This window comes from Dermochelys coriacea, chromosome 7 (genome assembly GCF_009764565.3).
Source record: "Dermochelys coriacea isolate rDerCor1 chromosome 7, rDerCor1.pri.v4, whole genome shotgun sequence".
Classification (NCBI taxonomy): domain Eukaryota; kingdom Metazoa; phylum Chordata; order Testudines; family Dermochelyidae; genus Dermochelys; species Dermochelys coriacea.
In genome coordinates this window covers 44,116,889-44,138,108 of record NC_050074.1, presented here as the reverse complement: position 1 = coordinate 44,138,108, position 21,220 = coordinate 44,116,889, and positions in this window count along the sequence as shown.

Below are 21,220 nucleotides of genomic sequence, written 5' to 3'. Positions count from 1 at the left end.
CGGGGCATCGGGGACAGCCCCTGCCATGGAGGGCCTGGTCTTTTTAGCGGGGCCCTTCCCCTTCTTCTTCCCCTGGCCCTTCCCGCCGGCTGGGAGGACTCCCCCCAAATCTGAGGGGGTGATAGACGTGGCAGCAGTGGAGGTCACCCCGGTGCCCGTCGCTGCTGGTGCCCCAGCGGGGGCGATGGCAGATGGTTTGGCAGCGGAGGTAGAAGCTTGGGGGGGTGACGGAGGGGCAGGCGGGGGAGGGGGAGCTCGGGCTACTGGAGAGGTCTCACCCGTCTCATCCCCCGCCATCATGAGCAAGGAGGAAAGGGAGGACATCAAAAGGAGGAGGGGAGAGGGGAAGCAGGTCGACCACTCCTCCCCGCTAGGCTGCAGGCAGGGGAGGAGGGCGCCAAAAGGGGTGGGCTGGACGGGGGGCAATCAGGGGCTAAGGGTCAGTAACCGACACAAGGTGGAAATTCCGGCTCCTCTTGGTGCACTATGCGGGGGGGGGATTCAACAACATTGAGGGTGCAGTGAAGAGGGTTGCAACTAAAAAGGGGAATTGCACAAGCGCCTGGGAGGGGGCATGGGCACACGGAGCGAGGGGCTAAGCGGTCTGGGGGTAGAACAGGGAAACCAAGGGGCTAGCTTCAGAGGCTGGGGCGGGGCAAACAAACAAAGGCTGCAGAAGGAAATGGGCGGGGCAGGCAAACAAACTGAAGCTAGTAAGGGGGGCTGGAGCAAAAGAGGAGGCAAAGCAAGTGGCAAATGGGGTAGGTAGTAAAAGGCAAAGCTGGGGGTTAGGCAGTCCAGGGGGGGGCACATGTGCCCATGTGCACTTGCACAAGTCTTTTTTAGCTTGCTGCTGCTTCTGGCCCAAAGGGTGGAAATAGGGCGTGGCAAGCCAAGCAAGCAGCTGAGTCCAGAGGCAGGAGCTGAGGCAGATGGTATACAGCCAGTGGGGGTGGTGGAGGGGGCAGCGGTGGTGGTAATAGTGGTGGGGGTTGGGGGGGACACACAGATCGATCAGGGGGCAGCTCCACGCCACACCCCCGGTGTCCCTGGAAACACAGTCAAGACCCCCACCACAAGAGCACAGTTTGAAAATTACTCAGTCTTAAGGCCCCCTCCACGGTGGTCTGCAAAGTCTCTAGGTGCTGCCCCACTGGCAGATGATCCTCTTCTTCTCCTCCTTGGGCTTCAGCAGCTCCAGGCAGCGGCCTCTGCAGCAGCAGCAGCTCCAGGAACTCCAGGTGGTCGTCCAGGCAGGCAGAAAGGACCCCTCTCAGGTGATGGTGGTGGTGGTATCCACAACAGCAGTGGCTGGGGTCCCCACTCCTCCTCTCTGGGGAGTGGGCTAGCAGCCCCCTCCCCACCCGAGGGCTGCAGTTGGAGCAGTAGCAGCACCCAAGAGTGGGGGGTCCAGCAACCAGGTAGCAGAGAACAGGGTGGGGGGTGTCTGGCCCAGCCAGGGGAGCAGCTGGAGCAGCAGGGAGAGCTTAGGGCCTAGCAGCAGCAGGAGTAGCAGCTTCCCACCTCCCTCCAAGCTAGAAGGCTATGGGAGAGCAGTGAGAAAGAGAGAGAGAGATTCGCTCCAGACTAAACAAATCCCTAGTGCCAGGATCAGTGAAATGGAAGCTGTATCAGATCAGTTAAGACACCTGAGGCCAATTAAGAACTTTCCAGAAGGCAGGGAGAAGGCTAGGTTGATTGGGACACTTGAAGCCAATCAGGGACTGGCTGAAACTCTAAAAGGTCAGCTACCATAGCTGATGCTATTAGGGACCCTGGGCTGGAGCCTGGAGTAGAGGCTGGGCTGGGCTCTTCCCCCCCCCAACCAACCTTTGCCCCCTGTTTAATCACTGAGACTGGGAGACAACAAAGACTGTGCAAGGAAGGATAACTTCTCCTCACCTTCCTTGCTGGCTTATGATGAAAATGGCTCAGTAGACTGTGACCCTTGTCTCTAGAGAAAGAAGGTGGAGGGTCACGGTGAACCTCTGAGGCTAGCAAAATCCGCCAGGAAACACGGGACCCACGGAGGCAAGGACAGAGCTTTGTCACATTTACAACAAGGAAATTAAGTGCTAAATGCTGCCCAATAACAAGGAATGGCACTTCTCATAATCCCTTCCCTCCACTTTTATTCTCCCATTATCTCCACCTCTCACTCAGTGTGATTCTTCCAGTATGAATCTCTAAGGTGAAGTCACACCTACCACCACTGCAAAGTGCTGGAACCTTCCATAGAATAAAGCATGTTCCTTTCTCTCTTTCTCTTTGTTTCTCTCATTTCTTAGCATTGTCTTGCATACCCTGTAACCAAGAGTACAGATTGTGGACCCAACTTTCCAAAATGTGGCTCGGTTAATAGGGGCCACATATCCTGCATTTGGCTCTGTAAGAGTCTGTTTAACGTGCTGACTTGAACCTCAAGATATCAACTTGTTTATCCTATTTGAAACTTGGACCCCCAAACCCTAGTAGGTACTCACCACTGTAATGATTTAGTAATGTACTGTACTGTAGTGAACTGGCTGTCTTGTAGGAGTGCCACTGGTTGGAATCACATTAGCTCAGCTATGTGCCTCCAGCCCTATCCTGCTAACAGCTATGTGGCATGGGGCTGGGCTTTTGAGCATCTGAGTTATATTCCCACAGCCACCATCAAGTCCTTTGGGGACACTGAGGTGCAGCACAGTGACAAGCATGGCATCCTACCTAGCCACAAAAAGAAAAGGAGTACTTGTGTACAAATATAGGAGACCTACTCACAGATTCTGTTTGTATTACAGTAGCACCTAGGGGTGCCAACTGAGTGTCAGACCCCCCAGTGAGCTGGGTGCTGTACATACCCAGAATGAGAGGGAGTGTTTGCCCAGGAGAGCTTATGGTCTAAATAGACAAGACTGGGACGAGAGGTGACTTGCCCAAGATAACACAGAAGCTGAGCAGCAAGGCTGAGAATAGAACCCAGGTCTCCTGACTTCCAGGCCAGTATATCAGAGCAAACTGTAATCTTAGGGCCAAGTTCTGCTACACTTGCATTGCATACCATCTTTCTCAGTAACAAGTCCGACTATTTTAATGGAGCTAGCTGATCAACTTAATTAAGGGAGCCAGAATCTGCCACTAATCCAGTGCCTCAATCATGGATGAATCTGAGAAGTCCCCTTTCTCAAAAGTCTCCTGGCGATTACAACCACACTGTCCTCCAGAAGATGATTGGACATCTTAAAGGCACAATCTAACTCTTCCATGTGGAATGCTTTTGTTTATTTTTCCCCCTCCCCCTTTGGTCTGGTATTTAAATTATCATGCACAGATTTGCAGATCATTTTTAACAGCCTTGAAACCAACACAGCAGGTTTTAAAATTGCACTGAATTAATTATTACTGCCTAGGAATTTTTTTAAAAATATCAGAATCAGAAAATTATAATTGGGTCATCTGCCAATTGTACAGGAATAAAAGTGCCATAAGGCAAAATAAGTCCCAAATATTAAATCCAGCACGGTTATTTTATTAACCTATTGCAGTCAGACCCATTTGTGGCAGACGATTGAAGCATTCCTATGTGACTTGTTTAACAAAAATCTCTAACTTTGTTATTATGGAAACTTTTATTCTGAACAATGGAACAGCTGCACTGTACAGAACAATGGGTCTCAGTCTGGATCCAACCTTGAACGACTACTTTGTGTCCTTTGTCACTGGTACAGCTGGGATCAAATTAGCAGAAGACTGTAATTTGAGGGGTTAAAATGGAAAAAACCAAGCAGGAGGGCAGAACACAAACTGCAAAGCAAGTTGGAGAGGATAAAGCGGGGAAGGGGGGGCTGCAGGCAGCAAGAAGGCAATTTGAGGTTGGATTTTCCAGTGTGTCTATGACTAGGAGCACAGGTGCCATTGAAAGCCAATGAGACTTGTGCTCCTAAATTAGGGAGTCGTTTCTGAAAACTCCTTTCAACCTGAATCCATAGAAGGCCAGATTTTTCAAATGTGCTCTGCTCCCATTTAGAAATCAATGGGAATTAGGCCTAGATCCCCAAATGGTACTTAAGTGCCTAGCAGCTTCACATCCAGTAGTTCTCATCGTGACACTTATGGCCACTCTTTTTTTTTTTAAAGCAGAGTTCAGGTGACCCAATGTGCTGAGCATTCTTGAAAATCTGATCATTTATTTAGTAACCCAAATGGGAGCTGAGCTGTTCTGAAAATCTGGCCCCCAGCTGAGTCCTTCTAAAAATTATGAGCATGAAATCCTAACCCAAGGACCAGCCTCACAAACCTGAAAAGCTGGGGAAGCGTGCAGGGGCAAAAGAGGGATAACAAGGCAGCCACACCCATGGTTAAAGCACATTTTATTCTCCTCTTTATCCCTTTAATGCTGTCCCAATATTACATCATCATGTAGCCAATCAGGCTAGGATCCTTGTTTTAAGAAAGTATTGCACCTTGGGGGATGGTCTGAAAAACACTGGCATAGAGGAAGAGTCTATCCTGTGGGACAGAACCATTCACTGGGATGAATGGCTTAAATTCTCTATTTTCGTTTTTTCCTTTGAAATATTTCAACGTGGATTTAACAGAGCTGCTGAAGGGTGCTAAACTGAATGTCCTGGAGTCTGAAGTCCTTCCAAGTACACATAGATAATGATGCAAGCTTCCTTTCTACCACCGTGCCATCATGTGCTTCAGCTGTGAGATGGAAGGCACCTCACTGGGTCGATAAGTTTTAATTTTCAATCTTTGGCTCCTCTGCTAAGAATGTCAGCATGGTGGGGGGAGGCCAGATATGGTGATTTTCATGTAGACATCAGTCCCTGACCACAAGGAAATTAATATTTGCAATGCATTCCATATTGGATTCTATAGAGCCATCAGATAGCAATGACTTCCTATCTCTGTCCACCAGGGCTATTGTGACTGGAGTCCCAGGGGAGCCAAATGAGGTCACTAGGGTGAACTGCAAAGAATGGGGCAGGCAATCCCCAAAGCTGGTGGATATTACAACACTTAGATTTATCAAGCCAGCACAAAACAGCTTCTAGAATACCTCACTGGTTACCCAAAAGCCAATGACACAGTTCCCTTAAAGTAACCAAGCCTTAGGCTTCCACCCATGCATGTAAGTCAAATAAGATGAGGATTATTGAATCTTATTCATCATATGAAAAAGTTCTACCAATCCCAAAGGATTGGATACATTACCTCCCAGGTTAATGAATATTTCAGATCTTACCCAAATATACGCTTACAGCCAATTCTTATGAACTAAACTAAAATGTATTAAAAAAAGAGAGAATATTGGTTAAAAGATCAGTATACATACAAACATGAGTACCATTCTTGAGATCAGATTCAGAGCCGAGATGGTGAGCTTTGTAGTTGCAAACAGTTTTTTCAGAAATAGTGCAAAGGTTATAGTCCAAATGTTCATATTCAGGGTGATTCCAGATTAGGACTGGAGATCTCAGTCTTGGGTTTAAGGTTCCCCTGCATAAAGCATCAAGGAGATCTGAAATAAAAAGGATCAGGACCCAAGGCATCTTTATACAGTCCAGAGTCCTTAGGTGAACAATAGGCAATCACGGCTACTTTGATGTAGACCTATTTCCTAAGCATCACTGGTAATTAGCTACCCAAATTAACATAAGGCAATTTATCCATTAGGCATTCTATCACAAACTTTAAAGAGACATATAGATAATGACATTATTTCACCCAAGATTAATCTAAATATTAATATTCCCTTTTGATCTCTGAATCAATAGCTATAGTGACAGATAGCCATGTAAACAGATAGTTCCTAACATTCAACAAGATATGAGTACACACATACAATTGGTATCACCTCTAATTTTTAACAATATAGGTTTGCGTTTCAAAGTTCTAGCCTATCTACCATGAAATAGCCCTAATTACCATTTACATACCTTTCTAACATTTGTCTAATGTTTGACTCTGGGTCAATTATCCTGCAGGATGCTTAACCTTTTCTGGCCATGCATCACATTTTGTATAAGATTTATTGCAATTATATAACAGTGGTAGCAACAATGACTTGCATGGTCATATTTTAATTAGACAATGTCACAGCTATATTCACACCAATGATTTAGAGCTGAAAGGCTCCATAGCTTGTTGCCAACCCCTACTATTACTCCTGCATTTCAGATTTTTATCAAAGGTGGTTTTAACAATCCTTGGGCCCCTTTTAAAAAAAGAAAATGTAAGAGAAATCGGCAGCAAACTGTCTACAAGTGAGCCAAGCTAGGTTTTAGGTTATGTCCAAAAGTAAATAGAAGTATCTTCAGTACAAGTATGTGGGCCTCTGGAAAGGATTTCCCCTTTCAGATCTCTTTGCTTACCCCATACAGAGCAGAATCTGTTTCTCTAGCCAGGCAGCTTAGCTTATAAGATAATGTCTCAGAGGTATTTTTTTTCCAACACCTTAAGGTTAGATACTACACAGATAACCACTATATTAACAACATATGATAGCTATATAATGAAGAAAAGAGACCACTAAGTCATATTGTTGTCCTCCAGGGCCAGTTCAGAGTCCATATGTCTGTGAATTTAGGAGACAGGGCTAAATCTGGGTAGCCCTGTGTTCCCTGGGGCTGGAGTTTGATGTGTGAGCAGAAAGATAAGACTGCAAGTGCTTAAGCAGAGAGCTAAAGAACAACTTCCTGCCTAGAAGTCCCTCACTTTAAGTTCCTCCTACAACACATCCTCCTCTGCTGTCAGAAGTAGAGGACCAAGAGTTTCATGGAGATAAGTTAAATTGATGGAGTTCTCCTCTCCTAATCCTCAAACGTAACAGGTATATTCTGTGGTAGCTACTGCAGCTGTAGACCTCATCACAAGCGCCCCAGAACCATCCCTGCTCCATGGGGCAGGGCCCTGCTCAGCTGTGGCAGAGAAAAAAGGATCTGATTCTTCCCACTTGCTAAGTGTTGTTGGTCCAAATCGTAAAGCGTACTCTGTTCCTACTCAAGACACCCTCCCATTGATTCAATGGGAGTTTACTCTGAATAAGAACTGAGTCAAGACCTCATGATGTTGCCAATTGTCTGTTTATTTTGCGCTCTCAGGCCACCACCAAGGAAGGGAGCAGCATGGGTTGCTGCAAACTAGAATTAACATTTCTCATGGAGTGTCTGAGATGGCAGAATTTTTAACTGGGGCTCTTGTCAGTGGAACCCTTGGCATTTGGTGTCTCCAGGAGAAAAGATGCCTAGGGTAGCATGTCTATTCAGTCTTATTTGAAGGCTGAGGCAAGGATGTTATGTCTTAACAATAATGACATAGACTCATAGGAAGCCAAGGGCCTGGTGCTCTTTCCTCTGTGTGGATAAAAGCTTAGGTAGTGCCAGAGGCAATATCCACTTCAGAGAAGAACTTTCATACTGGTAAAGTCATTGACGTATATCAGACTGACGCATTAGTCCACCCTCCCATCACATAATCATTCATAGTAGTCTAGTCTTTGTTTATTGGTTACTATTGAAGTTATTTTTATTTTTAAGAAGGGTTTACTCCCTTACTGCTCATCTTTGCTTCCTGTTTGCTCTGATGGGAGGCTGTGTGGCTTAGTGGGACTGAGACCAAGACTGGAAGTTAGGAACTGTGTCAGGTTGTATTCCTAATTCTGTCATTTACTTGCTATATGGTCTTGGGAAAAAGTATTTTAAACACCCTGCATCTCATTTCTTCCAGCTTGAAAATAGAGACTAAGGTGTTCTTATCTACCTTGCAGAGGTGTTATATTATTGTTTGTTAAAGCTGATTTAAAAAAAGAAAGGAAAAGTCACTCTTTCATAACTTTCCCCCTTTTTATCAAACCTCAACAGAAATATTGTCCAGCCCTATAGCTGGTTGGAAAACATAGGGAGATTTTTTTGCCAAAATTTCAGTCCATGTTTTCCCCAATTTTTTAAACTTTTTTTTAGGATTTTGGAATTTTGCCAACATTTCAAAATAAAAGAAGGCAGGGAGGAAGACCAGCCCTATGTGGGTTCAGTGCTCTGAAAATGGATAGCACTGTGCAAATGTTGAACATTGTAATTTATGGTAAATTTTTGACTTCACAATCTCTGCCACCTGACAGTCTTAAAATTAAGACAGAACTCACTGCTTGTTCCAGTGGAAGAATCAACTCATCTGAGAGAGAGAATAATAAAAGGATATAAAATGTCTTTGGTAACAGTAAAGAGAATATGAGGAAAACATTGGCCATGTAAATGTCTTGTTCTGTAACATTATCTCACATCAGCTCCAGTGTGAGAAATAAGAAAAGGAGTACTTGTGGCACCTTAGAGACTAACAAATTTATTAGAGCATAAGCTTTCGTGAGCTACAGCTCACGAAAGCTTATGCTCTAATAAATTTGTTAGTCTCTAAGGTACCACAAGTACTCCTTTTCTGTTTGCGAATATAGACTAACACGGCTGCTACTCTGAAAAGTGTGAGAAATGTCTCCTTTAGAAGCCAAGGGAGCAGAAGTGAACAGTCAGAGAAATCCTCAGAAGAATGGTGCTTTTGAAGGAGTAGTTCTTCTTCAGTCTTGCTGCTCTGTGATAGAAGTTGTTTAAGAGTTCCCATCGCTGGCCCTTTTTGCAATTACATTATCTCCTTTCTAAACATTGCTAGTGTTAACAAGCATGTGTGCATGTGTGTTTGATGAGTGTCCAAAGTTCATATCCGCTCTTGTGTTTAACCTTCATGTGCAGCGGCTGAGGTTAGGGAGCTAATTCTGTGCGTATCTGCCTCCAAGCACCTAGACTGGCTCCTTTTTCTAGGTAACTGATTAGGATCAGGATGCCAGCACATAAGTGAATGGGGAGCTGTTATCAATGAGAGGTTTGTGCTTCTGTGTTGTGGAATTACCCTGATTACGTGGTCAGCAAACATGATGCTTGGGAGTACAGCACACTCTGTCTCTCAGAGGAATGTGGGTGCTTCTCTTGCTAGGATGAAGGGTAAGGCACTCTGCTGTTGGATAGGTTAATAAATTGATTAATAAATACAGGGTCATATTGTAGCTTATGATATGTCCCTGTTCCACAGCACAAAGGGCAGCTTTATAGCCCTCCCCACCCTATAGGGCTGGCAGGATTTTTCCAGTGTAGGGGAATCCCCATCATTACCCTTGGCAGGGGTCTAATTTAGGCCCATACGAGTTCAAGCAGTTCGGTCCATGGCTGGGGTCCTGTGTGGCATGTGAGTTTTGAGGGAGATATCTCCACTTCTCCTCAGGTCTTTCAGCTCCATCTTGGCAGGAGTAGAAGGTGACACATACTGACCCTGGGGCTGGGTGGGTGTTACTTGCTATATGGTTGGCAAAAGCACTATGTTACTAAACTGACAGATGCCTTTCAAATACGGGCCCAATTACCCAAGGTATTGGTGGCCAAGGTTAGGCTGCTAAATTCATATTTAGATGCCTAAATATAAGTGGTCTGATTTTTAACGGTGCTGAGCAACCACAGCATCCAGTGACTCATGGATGCTCAGTACTTAGACATGGTTCATTGGTTTGTTTATTTTTGAGGTGCCTAAATATGGATTTAGGAGACTGACTTTAGGCCAGGTTTGACCCATTTCGGCCATCAAAGATACAAGACAGTCTCAGACCCAAAGGAGATATTAGAGCTGACAATTCAATCTGGACTCCTCTATAGCTGAAACTTGGCAAAAATGGTGCTTTCCCATAGATTTCAAAATCACATGTATTTATTTATTTACCTCCATGTTATGTGTGGATATTTTACTGTGTGTTGTTAATACTCAAACACTATATTTTGTGCTAAAGAGCTCCAGTACTTATAGGCAGAATGGAACTGAATAAATTGCCAAAAGAATAATGATTTTCACACTAGAGAAGCAGACTGACAAGGACAAGTTCTGCTTAACCTAATAAGCTCCTGCAGCGGAAGACATTTTAGTGCACTACTGTGAGGGTAAGAGAGAGTATTTCTGAGTTTTCGGTGACTGACACTCAAAGTGCAAAATGATGGGGAAACAGAAAAGTGTTAGCAAATCAAAGCCAAGGTGCACGAGATGAATTTTCAACATGCCACTTTTACTCTCAATAGCATCTACATCCAGGGATCGAGAGAGAGAGATAATGAGGCCGGTTTGATGCAAGATTTAAAATATATATAACCTGCAGGGGTTGAGGAAAGATGTTTTGTCTGGTCTCCACTGAAAACATACTTTTACCATTAACCCCCTCGGACTGAGAATATTTGGATTGGCTAATGAACATGCCAAATGATATTGAACTGACTTTCTACTGTACACCCCACAGTACTTGGTGCTAAGTTCTGCTTAAACACGTAAGATCTGATTCGCAATAAGGTGACTTTACACAGTTCTGGTAGTGTGTGTAACTGGAGCATAGAACAGGATTTTTAAGGTGGTATGCACTGCTAGAGCACTGTAAAGTGGTCTTTTTGTAAATCTGAATCTGCCTCTGTGTTCCAATTCAGCACAGTATTGAATCGCCTGCTTGAGCTCATTCCTATTCATCAAAGCACTTAAGCACATGCTTAAGTTAAGTCAATAGGATTTCTAGAGGAGTGTTTTATGAATCTAGGTCATAAGGCCCAAACTTGCTCTTGCTAACTCAGTAGAGCATTGATTTCAATGAGAGCAGGATCAGGCCCTTAAACACCAGCAGAAAAATGCATACTTTTGCTTGTTCCCTCTCCCCAGAGACATGCTGTCATTCTTGGTCTGTTCTTTTTGGTCTGTTCTTTTCTGATCAAGGGAAAATATTAAATGCTGCTTTTAGTAGCTTCTTGAGCTGCTATATTGAGCAATAAAGAAAACTTAGGGGCCATATCTTCAAAACTGGCTGCCAACTGGCTAAGCAGGGAGGGTGAAGAGCTGTGTGGCTTCTGGGATAATCAAATGAGGCCATGTGTGATTTTTTTGATGCATGGTATCTCCCACCTATGACGTGCTAAGTGCCTGTTTCTTTGCTGCCTTGCCCCATCAGTCCAGTCACTTACACCTGGGCAAAGCCAGGACAGCAGAGTTTAGCATCTGTGGAAGGGGATGTAAATGACCAGATGAGGCGGTGGAGAATCGGCCCCTAGGTCATTGAAAGATCCCATTGCGTGGCTGTGGTAAGACCAAGTCTTGGTCCTGTGAGCCCATCCCAAGTGAAATAACTTTGCCTGTCAAAGCTACATAATGGTTGTAGGGATGGAGGCCCCAAGGCTCTTACACAGACATGATGCAAGTGCTATTAGTACTGGACTCAGCTCGCAGCTTCTTTCGGTGGGTCTGTCCTTGAGGCTCCCCTGGCCATGGCCTCTCCACGCCACTCGCACATTTAATACCCTTCTCCAGCATGGGCTCCATACATGTCTCTCCTGTACCATTTCCACTGCATTTAGTGCTGTATGTGCCTATGTAGGAGGATTTGCCTCTCATTTAATTAACACACTGTCCATCGCTTAAGGGGTTCTGCACTTGGGTGGTGGCAGCATCTACCAATCCAAGGTCAGAGAAAAGCTGTAACCTTGGGAGTTTAATACAAGCTGGAGTGGCCAGTATTAATGTTTAAAATCCTTGCAGGCCCCCACCTTCTGCACTCAAAGTGCCAGAGTGGGGAATTAGCCTTGACAACTTTGTAAGAAAGAATTGGACAGAAATTTCAGCTTGTCCAAAAGAGTTGAAAATTGGAAGCATGACTAGTGCCTGTTGTTGAGAATTAATCTTTGTGTGTATTTTAATTGGTTTAACTCTCCAAACAGAGAGAAGCACAGTTTCTAGTTGGTGCCACTGAAATTATGCCTGCGGTACAAGTTGGGTGCCTTTGAGAAGGCAATTTATTATGATGGTTTTAATAACTAATTTTGACTGTCTGCAAGTGGAACTAGACTGCCAGTAAATTGAACAGCTTTCACCTGTTGATTGTAATAGCATCTTATAGCAAGAGAATATGTATATGTATGTGTATATGTAATTACTTTTATCTGTTAGTCCTAGAAATACCACCAAATCACCTTTATAGCTTGAGAGAAATCACATGCTCTTTGTTCTGTCCCAAATCTCTGGGAATTAAATCATGCAGGATTAGTAGTGAGGTAACATGAGCCTCATCTTCTTTGCTGGAGCACCAGTCAAATTCCTGTCCCAACTCAGTATAAACCCTGGGATAGATTCTCTGGGAGAGAGACTTTTCTCTGGTTGTTTCAAAGTGCTGGTTGTACATCTGGAGGGGCATGTGCATCCCAGGTATGTTATACACTTTAGTATAGCAATTGTTGCTGCTCCCTAACTCTCATGTGGCTCATAAGTAACCCAGAAGGCTAACACCTGGAAACTTTCCATCTGGCTGGGATTTCTCAAAACGCTGCTGAAGGGAGCCAAGTATGGCAGAGAACTATTAGTTATGGGGGGGAAGGGTACCATCTCCTCCCATCCCCCAATTGAATATCCCATTTCCAGCACCTGGGTAGAATACTTCCCTTCTCTGAGAGCTCCTTCATAGCCTTGCCCCAGCCCAAATCCTAAGCATGGAGCAGTGTATTGCTGCATAGTCCCTGGAGCAGACTGTCACTCTGAAAATCTCTGCCAGGCTTATACCTGCTTGGGGCACCCTGGCATTGCTATTCCTGGAATTTGAACATCCTCAGACCATGCAGAAGCTGAGTTCCAGACTTTGCAGCTCAGGTCCACCTTTATCCTTTCATTGGGCTAGGCAAGGCTGGGTTCCTCTTGGTTTTAAGAGGGTAGAAACTGGTGCAAACCTTGATTCAAGCAGCAGAAAGCCCCACCAGGGTGGAGGCTGCAGTGGCAGAAAGGAGCCTAATTTACTCCTCCTTCCCCCCCCCCCCCCGCAGCCTTCCCCCTGGGTGTCTTTGGGAGCCAACAGCACTGTCTGGAAGGGCGCATGACCATTGCATCTGTGGGAAGATCTAATTTAGATTTTCCTCCTAGGCTGTCCCCCTTGTAAAGAGCTGCACAAATGAAGTAATTTGCAGTGCACAGCAACCAGTTCTACCAGTCCTACAAAACCCAGAAACAATACTCCATATTCTTGCCTGCCAACTATTGACACCTAGTCTATTAACTGGTATATAGACAGAGATAGAGCTGGCTCCAAACACCACTTCTTCAATGGAAAGCCGAGGGCAGGCAAGGGGACACAACAGAGGTAATCCCACCTCTGGGTGAATTCGAACCTATGATGCAAGGGCCCTAGCTGATCAAGAGGTGTAATTTAGTACTGGTGAATCTGTTCCTATATCTTTGTTGGCTCTAGTTATGGTCCTTGGGTGTTATGGGAGGAGAAGTGAAAGTGAATCCGATGATTTTACCTTGTTCATGCTCTTCCATGTTGTCTTTCCATGATCATTCTAGTGGTAGAGATTTTGTAACATGCATACTCCTAAAAAAGTGAAGTATATTTGCTCCAATAGTCTCTGAAAGTGAACTTGTATGTTTCACTACAACATCCAGAATGTCTAGGTTGCAATTCAGATAGTTGCATGAAATCATCCAATCAGGAAACAGAACAATGCTATGTGACTTACATAATGAACCAACACAGAATGACTTATTAGGTTTTGACTGCAAAATATTTGTAATGAATCCTTTGCAAGCTTTTCTTTGGGAGAGACATTTTTCACAAAGAAGTTTCAAATAATGAATGGATTCAAGGGTTTTGTGAGCTGTTTGTGAGCATTCCCCAGAGATAGACAAAAGTCAACCAATAAATTATCAGTTATAAATAATTCACACTACTTAGACATAAGTATTGCTTTTACTCTATTTTGTGGGCCTGATTCTCATTTTTCAGCAAGACACTTTTACACCACTCTGGTAGTGTAAAAGCACTTTTAAGGGAGAGTAAATTATATTAATACTGTGGGCATGTGTCAGATAACTGCCTAATACATGGTTTCTTGCTCCTTCTTCGGAAGCAAATGGCACTGGTCTCTCTGAGACAGAACAAGACCAGATGCACCACTGAGTTGATCCAGTGTGTCAATTCCTATGAGGTTCAGAGTGGATAGGTAACAAAAGTTTGGTTATCATTTTTCCCCCCCTTTGGTCCAAAAATTGGGTACTCTCATGTGTTCCCAATACACACTAGTTTGGAAATACGCTGCAAGAACTACAAACACACAAAAAAAGGAACATTTGGCGGGGGGAAATGTTTGAACCTTAGTTTGGTTCAATTTAGAGGAAAGCTCAGTATAGTTCATATTTTATCCAAACTGGCTTGCCTCATCTGTAAATGCAACTGGATAGACAAGATGACTAGAAATGGGTTACAGAAACTTGTATTTTCTGGGTTGGTAGCAACTGTCAGCAGCCATCACATGGTGATATCTGGCCCATGTGAGTTGAGTTGCTGACTCTAATCAAATGCCACGTGGTACTAATTGGTTCTCTGGGAATTTTGACAAGGTCAGAATGAGCTATAGAGATTGAATAACAGTGTGGAGAGAGTTCACGGTACCTTTTGAAACATAACAGATCCGTTCCAGGTCAAAGGTTGAGGCACGTTGGCTGGGCTCTGTGAGGGCTGTACCTGTTTGGAAAGTATCCAGAGGACTTGACTCGGGACTGTCAAAGCCAGCCTTTTTCATCAGCACTGCACTAAAGTTTAGTGTTACAGAAACAGTTGGCAGAGAATATTTTTGAAACCATGTTGGCTCCTTGGAGGACAACTATTCAGGTTCTCTCCTTACCATAAGCATTGGCTAATGCAATAGCTCTCAGAATAGTTGGAGGGGGAAATTTAATGGGCAGAAAGCTGGGGGTGGGAACTGACCATCTAGCTGTAGGAATCCCCTCTAACCATTAACCTCAGGATCACGCTTTACTTTCCTTAGCACTTTGAACATGTTCCCAAAGCCACCCCATTAACAGAAGTATCACATTTCCTTCCATGCATTATTCAATTGTAAAAAGAGCTTTGCAGCTTGAAATGTGTTCTCATTAACTGTAATTAAATCTTAAAATTCTCCTCTAGGCTTGGATAGACACAAGCTCCAATCAAATCCAAAGTTTCTTTTTTCTTTTTTTTTAAATTGTATTAAAGTTTCGCATTTCACTAATTACCCAATGCAATAATGTTTCCAAAGCATCCACTAAAAAGTATTTACCACTTAGTGATGCATTACTTAATTGAGCAAACCATCACATTCTCTACATTCTCTTATTTAATATGAATAGTTCTGTGCAGCTTCTTAACAGTACAGCTTCATATTCATTATTCCTTAAATTTCACAATGTCTGGGATGCAGGGTTTCAGTTAACAGATAAGTGAGATCATCAGTCAAAATAGTTTAAAGGACGTTGCCAGAAAGCTGAGATTCCAAGTTTTGAGGTATGACATATCTCCATCCTAGATTTTGGCAGGTATCAAAAATACAGATTTTCAAAACTGGTTGTGGGAGCTTCAATTATTTTGGTGCTCAATTTGGGACCCTGTACAGTGGCCTGATTTTCAGTGGGTGTGTGCTCAGCACTTTCTGAACATCCAGGCATCTTTGTGTTAGGTACTTATATGACACCATCACTGGAGAGTCTGAATGCCCCACAACCTTTTGTAACATATCTTTTCCTCACAACACTCTGTAAGGCAGGAAGTGTTATCCCATCTATAGATGGGGGGGACTGAGGCCCAGATCCCAAAGATATCTAGATGCCTAGCCTCCATTGCAATCAGTGGAAGTTAATCACCTAAATAACATTGAGGATCTGGGTCAGAGAGACTAAGGGTCAGATTTTCAAATTATCTGGGTGCCTAAGGCTGCAGATAGGTGCCTTGTGGGACTTCCAAAGCATCTAAGCAAGTTTGGTGCTGGACCTAAGGTAGCAGACCTGAGATATCTGCAGATACTTTGCTTCCTCTCCTCTATCACCATGTTCAAGTGTAAATGTCAGCCTCTAGCTAGCCCTAAAATCATTATTTACTTGGGGCTTTGGATTGTGCCCAGAGTTCTGGGTGAAGTCAATGGAAAGACTCCCATTGACTTCAGTGGCTTTTGGATAAGGTCCTGTATCAACGTGGAGTGGTGCATTAGCCCAGGACTGTGGTGCTGTTGCCAGTTTTCTAACAGTAAATCAGCTGACTTTTTTTTCTCCTCTCCTTTCTTTAAAGCCTACTTCAAGGGTTAAAATTAAGTTAGAAATCATAGAAATGTTGGGCTGAAAGGGACCTCAAGAGGTCATCTAGTCCAGCCCCTGCCTCTAAACACACACACATCATACCAAATTAACCAAGGTCAGTGGTTCTCAAACTGTGGGTCGGGACCCCAAAGTGGGTCACAACCCCATTTTAATTGGTTTATCAGGGCTGGCTTAGACTTGCTGGGGCCTGGGGATGAAGCTGAAGCCCAAGCACCACAACCTGGGGCCAAACCCAGAGGGCTTTATCCATAGATTACAGGCCCCTGCCTGGGACTGAAGCCCTGGGGCTTTCCACACACACACCCCCCCCCCACCTCAAAGGCTTGGGCTGGCTCAGGCTTTGGTATCCTCCCCCCACCCCGGGATCATGTAGTAATTTTTATTGTTGAAAAGTGGTCATGATGCAATGAAGTTTGAGAACCCCTGACCTAGGCCATCCCTGACAGGTGGTTGGGCTACCTATTCTTTAAAACCTCCTATCTAATAAATTGCATCTGAAATTACATTGTGCTCCTGCACAGTATCCTACAGACAGCTATTTTACCATGGATTTAGAAAAATAGCAGCTTTTGGCCTAAGACCTTCCAGGCTGAAGTAACTTTAAAAAAAAAAGGGGGGGCTGACTTGTAGGTTCAGACGGAAATGTTAAGCCTTGAACTACATGGCAGCAGCCTTTGCTACCATCCTGTATTTTAGGTAGTTGGCAAAGGATGGGCTATTGCTGACCATAGTTTACCAAGCAAAATTATTGCCTTTTATAGGGTCAAATGTGTAGCTTCTTCCTACTGGAAAGACTGAATAAGGACAATAAATGATTCATTGTGAGCATTCCAGAGGCACATAGTCCCCTCATGTGAACGGCTGTGGGAATACATTAGTACATAGATTTCCTGTTCATACAATGCGAGTTATGTAGAAAATGCCTCTGCTTCATTGTTACCCACCAGTGGACAACAGAATAGGCTGTTTGTGAAGGGCTTGCTATTGTTTCCTATTCTCTCTCTCTCTGTACTCCCTTCCAGGATATAGACTGACTTTTCTCCATCACACAGAGTTTGCTCCAGAAGGCAAAAGACTATGGGATAGAAACTCAGCTAATGTAAATGGATGGTACCCCCACTGAAGTGAAGTCAGTGGAACCATACTGATCCTTAGCAGCTAAGCATCTGGCCCTGTGTCACTGAACCACACTGATCATTCACAGGTCAGAATGAGGCTGTTACAGAGACCTTGGGGTGGGGGAATCTAGATGGTGGGACAGAGGGTTCAGAAGCCCCACAAACTTGGGTATCCCTCTCACTCTGATGTTGTTGCCAAGCTACTGTAACCCTTCTGCCCATCAGAGTTGGCAGCAACAAGGGCCGGGTTCAGTATCTAGGGGTTCTGTTTCAATAACACAAGACAAAACCAGCTCCAGCCCCCACCCAATGACCTGGAACAATTACATACCACCCCCCTGGATGCCTCTAAGAGAGAATACTTCCACTCTCGCAAGCACAGAGTCTGAGTGTAGCAAAAGCCTTTCAATAAGGGAAGGAAACAATGAGGCATTATGTTGGGAAAACACCACAAACAGGATTCATCACACCAACCATAAGCAAAAGACCCACCCCCAAGTAAGTCTGGCAGTGTCCTTTTCACCTCAGGGTCTTAAGTCCAACAACCCAATAGTCACCCCACCCACACATAGTTTCTGTCCTTGGTCAGTGCAGCCCATCCAGAAGTTCATCTGCAGAGTTTACCTCCCAGCCTGGGTGGAAGTGGAGGGTGGTATGGGGGTGACACATTTTACATGCTCTGCTGCTTGGGTCAACAGCCAAGTGCCAAATCTCTCCATGGGGCTTTGCTGCAGCCTTCACCGCCAGCTGCACCTCTCCACCAGGCACCCTGCTATCTGCTCCACTTCTAGCCATTTTACTATCTGCTCACCAGCTTGTCTTCAGCCCCCCCTTAACTCAGCTCTTTAGTGACTTCAGCTCTCAGTGATTTTAAGCTTGTAGTAGGGGAGCTTCAGTGCTGGTACACCATTAGCCCAAAGTAGGTCTAATGCTTAGACCTAGGTATCAGTGATTTCTGTTCTGCAGCATGCAACAAGACTCCTAATAGAGCTAAAATTAGCTCTGTTATTACACAGTGGCAAGAGACGGATCAAAGTAGTGTTTGGAGCCTACACCACCAGGTACTCATCCCCATGCCCCCCAACCTCCCTCAACAAACTGGGCTTTGGAACCCATGTCCCTTGCCTAGCAAGTGCTGCTTAGCTGAGGGCGAGTCCCTCCATCATAAAATGCCAAGTACAGTTCTAATGTCCTTGATTCACATAACCAGGATAACAACTCTTTATTACTCCTGCCCCAATAACAAAGAAACTGGGGATCCAACAGCAGCCAAAGTAACCATTTGGGCAGGCAGTCCATCATCATGTTAGGCAGGGTGGGTGTGCCCATGCAAACATCAGCCCCTGAAGTCCTTTTCCACAGCTCACCACCAGATGTCAGGGTAGAGCTCATTCTGACTCTGCTTACATCCCTGCTTACACTACAAACCTCTCACAGGTGCTGCACTTACCCAGCCATCACAGGCAGGGACACACGCAACTGAATTACATGAATACTTTCCTCAGCCACTCAGGAGCCAACAACAGAGAGGCTCCTGCCAATTCCCCCCAGCTCCCCAGCCTTGCACCCCAGAACTGTACTGTCTTGCACTGGTCAGAAGCCTCAGCAGTGTAAATTCATTACTCAGTCTGCCCCTCCTTTGATGTGGAGAGAACCCACTACTTGCCTTCATAAACTGAGCTGAGATTTCCCAAGCACTTCAACCAAAACACTGGTTTAGGTAAAATATAAAATGGATTTATTAATTACAGAAAGAGAGATTAAGTGATTATAAGTAGCATACATGAAAATCAGAGTTGGGTACTTAAGAAACAAAAATAAATCTGCAGTTTGAGTTCTACAAATTAAACACTTCTACAAAATCAAGCAGTGTCTCACCCTGACAGATGGTACAAACAGGTCACAGATTCTCAATACACAGGATGGGACTCTTTCCTGGCTGGGACCACCCTCACCCTGTTCAAAGTCTTTGTCCTCCATATGTTCCTCCAGATGTTGAGTTGGAGGGGAGGTGGAAAGGCTAAATGATGATGTAATGTCCCCTCTTTTATAGTTTCTTCCAGTTTGCTAGAAAGATTTTTGCTTGTGATGGGGGAACTTACCCCATTGGTCAAGCAGTCTCCATTGTCTATGTTTTCTCTCTGAGCAGTCTCCAGTATATAGTGTGATGGGTTTGGTCTCAGAGACCCCCTTGGGACTGTCACCTGATGTGCTGACACTACCTCTGAGCCCATTTTCCCTGCCAGCTTGGGACTCCAGAACCCTGTCTTGTTGAGTCAGACACGCTACTCTGCTGCAACACAGACCCAGGGTCTGAACCGCGCCCCCAAAGCTGCAGACTTTAACCAAAAACTGCTCAGCAGGTTTCCTATCTCTGACACCCAGCTCCCAATGGGATCCAAACCCCAGATAAATCTGTTTTACTCTGTATAAGTTTTATACAGGGTAAACTCATAAATTGTCTGCCCTCTAACACTGATAGCGATGTATGCACAGCTGTTTGCTCCCCCAGGTATTAATCACTTACTCTGGGTTTAATAATAAACAAAAGTGATTTTATTAAGTATAAAAAGAGGGATTTAAGTGGTTTCAAGAAATAACAGGCAGAACAAAGTAAGTTACCAAACAAAATAAAACAAAACTCACAAGTCTGAGCCCAATATATTAAGAAACTGAATACAGGTAAATCTCACCCTCAGATGTTCCAATAAGCTTCTTTCACAGACTAGACTCCTTAGTCTGGGCCCAATTCTTTCCCCGGTACAGTTCTTGTTAGTTCCAGCAGGCATCTTAGGTGAAAAGCAGGGGATTTCACATGACTGGGACCCCCTTTGTTCTGTTCCACCCCCTTTTATATCTTTGGCATAAGACGGGAATCTTTTGTTTCTCTGGGTCCCCACCCCTCCTTCTAAATGGAAAAGCACCAGGTTTAAGATGGATTCCAGTACCAGGTGCAATGGTCACATGTCCTGTGAGACCCTAAGCCTCCATTCTTTTTGGCCTGACTCATATGAACACAGGAAGTCTTACAAGTAAACAGAGCCATTTACAACCAATTGTCCTGGTCAATGGGAGTCAAGATTCTAAACCACCATTAATGGCCCACACTTTGCGTAATTACAATAGGACTTCAGAGTAATACTTCATATTTCTAGCTTCAGATACAAGAATGATACATTCATACAAATAGAATGAACGCACTCAGTAGATAAGATTTGTAATGATACCTTACAAGAGACCTTTTGCGTAAAGCATATTCCAGTTACATTATATTCACATTCCAAGCATATTTTCATAAAGCACATGGAGTGCAACATCACATACAGTTCCTAGGACAGTGAATTCTTTCCTTGCTGGGTGTTGTTGAGCCACTAAGCGCAGTCTGGCTACTCCACTGTTGTACCTGAAAGGCTGTTTGTGGGCGTTCCCAACCTCACAACATAGTACAGTAACACACACATAGCAAAACTTCATAACTTCACATACAATCCAACAGGATGTTAATGTTCAACAGATCAAGACTGTTAAAATGATACCTCAGAAGGCATACTGTGTACAAACATATAATTATGATATGAGAGTGGTGAATGATGGGTTCCAGGGTGCTATTCTGAGATAGTGTTACAGGGGCTCTCTCAGTTACACTCAAATGCACCCTATCTCTGTTTTACTGACCGGGAATGCAAGAGATTAAGCAACTTGTGCAGGCTCGCACAGGAAGTCTGTGACAGAGCTGGAAATTGAGCCTCGGGCTCTTGAGTCTCAGCCATGTGCTCTAGCCATCAAGATCTTCCTTCCTCCCTAGTCTGTGGTTTGCCCGAATACTTAAATGTGACCTTTTTCATTTCCTAAAATTTGAGAGCAGCATCTCATCTGCTTTATGTTTGATTGATACCTGCTGAGGGCCTGGCCTGTAACATCCTATGAAGAATGTTGGGGTA